Genomic DNA, 7,251 nt, shown 5'->3' with positions numbered 1-7,251 from the left:
GCGGAGGGCATACTGGCCAACCAGGGCCCTCGGGACCCAGAGACCCCCAGAGAGGAGAGTTTCTGGGCTTTTCCTTTTGCTTCGGAGACTCTCCCCCCAAGTTGGGAGTTTGAAGAAAGCCACCCCCTGGTTCCCACATTCCTGGCAGGCAGGAATGCACAGGGGTGTGGTCGCTCTGGGGAACAGCTTGGCAGTTTCTTTAAAAGTAAACAGGCCAACACCTGTGACCCATCAGGTCCCCCTGTGCCTCAGAGAAACGAAGACTGCTGTTCACACAAAGACCTGTACACCAACGTGTGTATAGCCGCTCCATTCCCACTAGCCCAGCGGGCCACCCCCCAGCTGTGCTCCAGCAGGGGAGAGGTTACCTGTAGTCCATCCGGGTCCGGGAACACCACTCAGCCAGGTAAAGGCACCACAGCTGATGGACGCAGCATCCCGGGGTAACCTCTGGAGAATTATGCCGCGGGGGTAACCGATCCAAAAAGCTTACACACTGTGTGACTTCACCTGCGGACCGTCCTTGACAACGTGACAAAGTTAGAGATGTGGAGGACAAAGGAGTGGTTGCCAGGGGTGAGGAGTGTGTGAGACCAGGAGAACTGTGGCTCTAAACAGGTGTCCGGAGAGGACCATGTGGGGACGGAAGCGATGTCCTAATAACACATGGGCCCCTTTAACATGGAGCTGGACGCCACCCCCCCCTCCGCCCCCAGGAACCACCCTTGGGTGTCTTCTGTCTCAAACCTTTGGAAATTTAAAGCAGGGCAGAATAGCCCACCCCTCCTGCACCACATGCAAGCAAGCAGCCGTGTGCCTTGCAAAATAACGGTTTGCCAAGATAACAGCGTGAGAGCAGTGATGAATGACGGCCGGACTGAAAATTAAAAACATAATTTAGAGTTGGCAATCCCTGAGATGGATAGCGTACCCGGCCCAATCAGCAATGCCTCCCTTCTATGGAGGTAACGGTTCCCTCTCCTTTTCTCAGAAATACCTAGCGCCCTTGTCTCCTAATCACAACACTATTTGGGCCTCTGCCTGAATCAATGCCTCCTGAATCGCTGTTCTTATTGAGCTCAATAAAGGCGTGTTGCCTCTCCCTTGGAAAAGCCTTTTTTATTCCGGGGTTAACGGCGTCTTTGGCAGCGTCCACGCCGATGTCCTGGCTGCGATGTGGCACCGGAGTTCTGGGAGTTCCCGTTGGGGGAGAGTATGTGCAGCGTCTCTGTGTTATTTTGGAACAACCGCATGTGAATCTACAATTCCCAAAATTTCTTTAAAAACTAATTTAAAAAAAAAAGATTGCAGCAGAACAGGGTTGGACCGGTGCAGGGCGTGAGGGAACTTTCTGGCGTAATGGCAATGTGTTATACCTTGATAGGGATTTATTTGTGCTGCACAGGTGTGTGCAGTGGTGGGATTCAGCCGGATCACACCGGTTCGGTTCGGCAGAACTAACAGCTAATTTTTTGTTGAGTTCTGAGAACTGGTGGCTAAAATGGCCCTTGTCATCAGGGTGCTCTCTCAGGTGGGCGCCTGGGCAGCCACCCAGTGTGAAAATCGCACATTGACATTCCTGACTTTTTTTAACGTTCATCTGCACAACAGCGTATTCTAAGCGCCTGTAGTCATGTTCGTTCCATCTATAGGTGAGAAAAATTTGACGGAACTGTGCTTGCAACATTTATTTATTCATTTCATAAAACCCATTGGACCTTTGATGAAATGCCACATTTTAATTCCCTCGTGTGTGTTACTTCAGTAAACAGACATATAACGTAAAGAGAAACAGTGCCAATTAGCCAGGGGTGACAACTTGCATTGTTGGGGGTTTTTTTGGTCAGGTATTCTTTAATATTTTTTCATTAATATTTTAAAACTCTTTCTTAGAACATAATCTAGTTCTGTGTACCTCTTTTATTGTTCTTATTTAAGTATTAAGTGCATGAAATGAACTACCTTTCAGTAAATCGGTTTTTAATACCATATTTTTTTGCTCCATAAGATGCACCTGACCATAAGACGGACCTAGGGTTTTAAGGAGGAAAATAAGAAAAAAAATTTTCTGAACCAAATGATGTGTTAAAATATTTAATAAAATACCGTATCTTTCACTCCATAAGACACACAGGCATTTTCCCCTCCACCTTTTTTTTGAGGGGGGGAGGGTGTCTTATGGAGAGAAAAATATGTTAATTAAAACTGTCTTTAGGGCAGAGAACCGGTTGTTAAATTATTTGAATCCCACCTCTGGGATTCAAACTCAGCAAGTGGTAAACTTTGTGTGTGTCATTGTATATACTTGTTACACTAAACAAGAATTACGTACAAGCGTTTGGACCTAGCTGGTCCCTAACTTAGGATCCACTGGCATTCTTAATGTGGGCAAGAAAATTTGACTTCCAGAAATTTTAGCAAAGGTGCTAAAATTTTGTTTTAAAAATCATTTCTTTAAAAGGTCCCTCCCAAAGATATTTTCAAATTCAATGAACAAGTAGTTAACATCCACTTTGTTTTGCAAAGAGTCGAATGGGTCACTCTCCTCCTTGGTCGGAGTCTCCAAACACGGTCCACGTCCTTTGTCCAACAATCCTCGAGGCTGGGGGCTGACGACAGCCTGTGAGAAGAATGTCTTATTCTGCCTTTAAGAAGAGGAGGGAAGCCTGACCTGTGGTGGCGCAGTGGATAACGCGTCGACCTGGAAATGCTGAGGTCGCCGGTTCGAAACCCTGGGCTTGCCTGGTCAAGGCACATATGGGAGTTGATGCTTCCAGCTCCTCCCCCTTTCTCTCTCTCTGTCTCTCTCTCTCCCTCTCTCTCTCCTCTCTAAAAATGAATAAAGAAAAAAAGAAGAAAAAAAAGAAGAGGAGGGAAGACCCTGACGTGGCCGGCTTACTTTATTTCGTGTCTTTGTATTCACACTAATATTCTATAAGCTTTGATTTTGCAAAGTTTGGAGAGATGTGGCTCCCCACGCTGCATGGAAGTGGAAGGTATAGATCTCGGGGAAGTGGGATGTGGGCAGGAACGGCTATGTACCCTTCATCCGTGGCCTGGGGGTGTCCCCACAGACAGCGAGCGGAGAGCCCCTGGCTAATGAGGCAGGAAGCATTTCCAAACAGCCCTCAGACCCGACTGCCCCCATGCAGAAAGCACTAGCATGTATCATTTAGCTAATAAGGCCAAGAGAGAAATGTCATTTGCTGCCAAATCACCTACACATTCAGCGTGCTTTCCTTTATTAAAATCATAAGAATGAACAGAAAAGCTTTCGCTAGCATTTTTCTAAAAACAAGTTAGGAGCCTGGGAAGTCACAATACATTTTTTTTTTAAAAAATCTCATTATGTAAAAATACGAAAAGCATTCCTTCATAATGATATCTGCAGAATCAGGTAAGAACTGGTTCATACAAGTGCTGCCAAGGCAAGGGAAGGGGAAAAAAAAAGCTTTAGTTTTCCAATAAGCAAATGGCTCTGGAAATGTCTTCTTTTAACTGATTACTTATCTAGGTCCTTTTTTTTTTTTTTTTTTTCCCTGAGCTCATGTCCTCAAAAACTTCTTTGGAGCCCGGTTTTCCCTTGAACTATTTGGAACCAACTCTGATGTGCAGAGTACATTCAGCATTGTTTCTTGTTCATATCCGTCAGTCCATCCATCCATTCATCCACCCTCCTACCCACCTTACCTAGTCATCCACTCATCTTTCCATGTATCAGCCATCTGTAGAGCATCTCCTCTATATCTGCGTAGTTTCTCCATCCCTGTGTAGAGTCAGGAGTGACATCGATCTCGTCCTCCTATCACTAATCTTGTTGTCTCAGTGCCATGTCTGCTTCCTGTGGCCTTTGAAAGACTCCCAGAGCCATGTGGAGACTTCAATATGGGTCTTGTCAACGTGGTTTATGTAGAACTGGGCAATTTAGAAGATTTTCTGATGCTGTATTTGGAAGGGGTTGTCTACGCTTTAGCATACTTAGACACCCACTGCCCCCTGGGGCTAAATGAGCTGCGCTGGCAGCAAACATGGTTTCTTCTGGACCTCACCTGGAAACCTCATTGGCTTGGGCACCCACTCATCAAGATGTTTGGATCAGGTGTACCCATCCAAACCAATCAGGTGTAGGATTCGAGAATCCTATCATGTCTGGATTGTCATGAGTAATGTCAACCTTGGCACTTCTCTGCCACTGGATGTGTCTGATATCCCAAAGGCTTATTCACTGGAATCAAACTTGGCAAAGAGAAGAAACTATGTATATATATATTTCAAAATCTAATTTAATGTTTTTCGTCTAGAAGTGGCCCATATCTGATAGAGCAAGCAATTGAAGCAAAATCTTCCTTCTCAAAAAGCCAGCTTACCAGATTTCAGTAAAACCTAAAAATCTAAATCAAAGTGAGGACAATCTAGCTCATGTAACTTAGCGGTATTAACTAGCTTTCAGAGCATTTCCTCGATCTTTGCTAATTCATATTTCTTTAAATAGTCCATGAAACCTCCCAGTAAATCATACCCTCACTATTATTGTATTTTTGTATCTTGCCCAGTTAGATTGGAATAGAAACACATGACATGAATGTTATAGATATATAGATAATGTTATAGATATATTATTTCTGATTATTAAAGTATTTTTATTTTCCATTGGCTTATTTTGCCCGCTTATGTTTCTTTATCCATTAATTGCCTGCTAGAATTTTTTTCCTGTTTTTTATTTTGGATTGTTTACTGTTTCATTTAATGTGAAGGTTTTCTTGGTTTGTTTTATATTTCTAGAGTTTTTACCCAAACTGAATTTCTGGGCTTCCTCCTGCCACTAAACTTGCTCTAACCCATAGTCTTCCCTACCTTGGTGGTGACAACTCCATCCTCCCAATTGCTTATCAAAAACCCCACATTTTTCGGTCACCTGTAATGGTCATAGTAGCTTTTGTAAGTTTCCCTAAGGAAAACCTTTACTCATTATAAGTAAGAAATGAAACAAAACACAAAAGTCGCATTTAAGCCACAGTGCCACTGCCCCCCTGCGTCCATCCAGATCAAACACGAGGGTGTCTCTGTCCATTGTTAGGACCCCCAAGGAAGATGGGAGCCTCCCAACCAAACGCTGGTAGTCTGAGATCGGGAGGAAACGTGGCATTCTCAAAAACACCCGAGAGCCAACGTCTGTGCCCCCGTGTGATTTCCACAACTGAACGCACCATGTCCAGAGGACCATTCACTGACCACCTTGCTTCCGGTTACCATGGAGGCGCCATCTGTGCCCTCGTCGGAAGCAACCTGCCTTGTGTGTCCTGCAGACCGCCCCTCACCTGATCAAGTGGGTGCTGCTCCCGTGACATGGTCCTCGGCCTCCCAATCATCAGCTCTCTCCACTCTCCTCCCCCGGGATTGTTCTGTAAACACAGACAGCAAGCAGACTAGACTTCCTCTCATTAAGAAAACTAACAAACAGAATAACCCAAACAACTTGACAACAGAGGCCTCTCCTTCCCGGCACCATCTGGCACCGAGCTGTTTGGAACCCGCCCGCACGATGCTGAGTATCCTGGAGGATCAGAAGCGGGACCAGCCACGAGCCATCTTGACACCAGCCGTGGAAAGGGAGGTGAAGGCATAGACCTTCCCTGGGCACTGGGCCAAGGAGGACATGTGTATTTATTAAGCCTCCTTTGTGTAAAAAGACATTGCTAAGAAGGCATAGCTCCCTTTCAGTCTGGATTTGCCCTGAGATACCCAAACTCCTCTCTGAGACCCTCAGACAACCAGCCAGATCGGGTGTGACGCCTCAGCAGGTGGGAGACAAACACCTCGACTTCCCTCTGGGGTGTCGGTGAGGACCCTGGGGCTGGGCCGGGGCATGGAAGCGTTGAGGAACTCTAAAGGTAGAAATCAATCAAAGTGGATTCTAACAGTAAAATTAATTGCAGGTTTCTGGTTAATCATTACTCATGTCATGGGATGTTTGAAGTTCCCCTAAAACAGGTGGGCAGAGTTTTATGGGCTTGTCACTGATTGGCACGGCCCAGGAACCTGATGCCTCATATAAATCTGTACAGAGAACATCTTGGTGCATTGACAGTGATTAAGAATGTACCCGACAGACGGCCCACTGGGTTCACACTTGAGACAGACAGTGGCTGGAGGCGTTCCCGCTGTGTGTCAGGGACTCACCTGCCCGAGCTGAGCCCGGGGCTGGATGGAGCGGAGCATCTCCTCTCCCCTGGGGTCTGGCACACGCCTGACACACAGCAGGTGCTCGGTGAGCCTTTAAGACCGGCTGCTCTCCGAGGGGTGCCCCGGTTTCATCCAGGTGGAGAGAGTCAGTCCGTCTCGTGCTTTGGGGAAGACGCAGTGTGGGTCACGGGGAAGTGGGGTCCACCCTGCTTGTTCGTGTCCCTACACCTGTCTCCGGCAACCTCCCCCACTGACCTCGGCACTGTCTGCCGGGAAATGCGTTGTTCCCTGATCCCAACAGCCTGGGGGCAGGTTCAGAGTTGAGAGGCCTTCCAACTTGGGACATCTAGAAGTTCATCCACGTCTTAGGCCCACCGAGTACTTCTTTGTTTTGAAATTGAATGTATTAGGGTGACAGTGGTTAATAAAATGATGTAGGTGCAGGTGCACAATTCTACCATACAATCTGTATGTTGTGTTTGTGCTCCCTGCCGCCAGTCAGTGTCCCTTCCATCACCATCTATCCCCCTCTCCCTCTCCTCCCTCCCCCACCTCCTTTCTCTCTGGTCATCACCAAGCTGTTGTCTGTCTATGACTATTTTTTCGCTTAATCCCTTCACATTTTTCGCCCGACCCCTCCAACCCTCTCCCCTCTGACATCTGTCTGTTTGCTCTCTCTCTACGAGTCTGAATCTATTTTATTACTTTATTCTGTACTTTAGAACCCACATATGAATGAAATCACATGGGACTTGTCTTTCTCTGACTGGCTCCTTTCACTTAGCGCAATAATCTCTAGGTTCATCCACACTGACTCAAAAGGGTAAGATTTCCTTCCTTTTCACAGCTGCCTAGTATTCCACTGTGTAAATGTAACCACGGCTTTTTTTTATCCACTTGTCCACTAATGGGCAGTTGGGCAGCTTCCAGATCTTGACTATTGTAAATAATGCTGCAGTGAACATGAGGGTGCACTATCTTTTTGAATCAGTGTTTCGGCTTCTTTGGATATATGCCCTGAAGTGAAATCATTGGGTCAGAAGGCAGTTCCATTTTTAATTTTTTTTT

This window comes from Saccopteryx bilineata, chromosome 7, assembly GCF_036850765.1.
Source record: "Saccopteryx bilineata isolate mSacBil1 chromosome 7, mSacBil1_pri_phased_curated, whole genome shotgun sequence".
Lineage (NCBI taxonomy): Eukaryota > Metazoa > Chordata > Mammalia > Chiroptera > Emballonuridae > Saccopteryx > Saccopteryx bilineata.
This window is presented reverse-complemented; position numbering follows the sequence as displayed.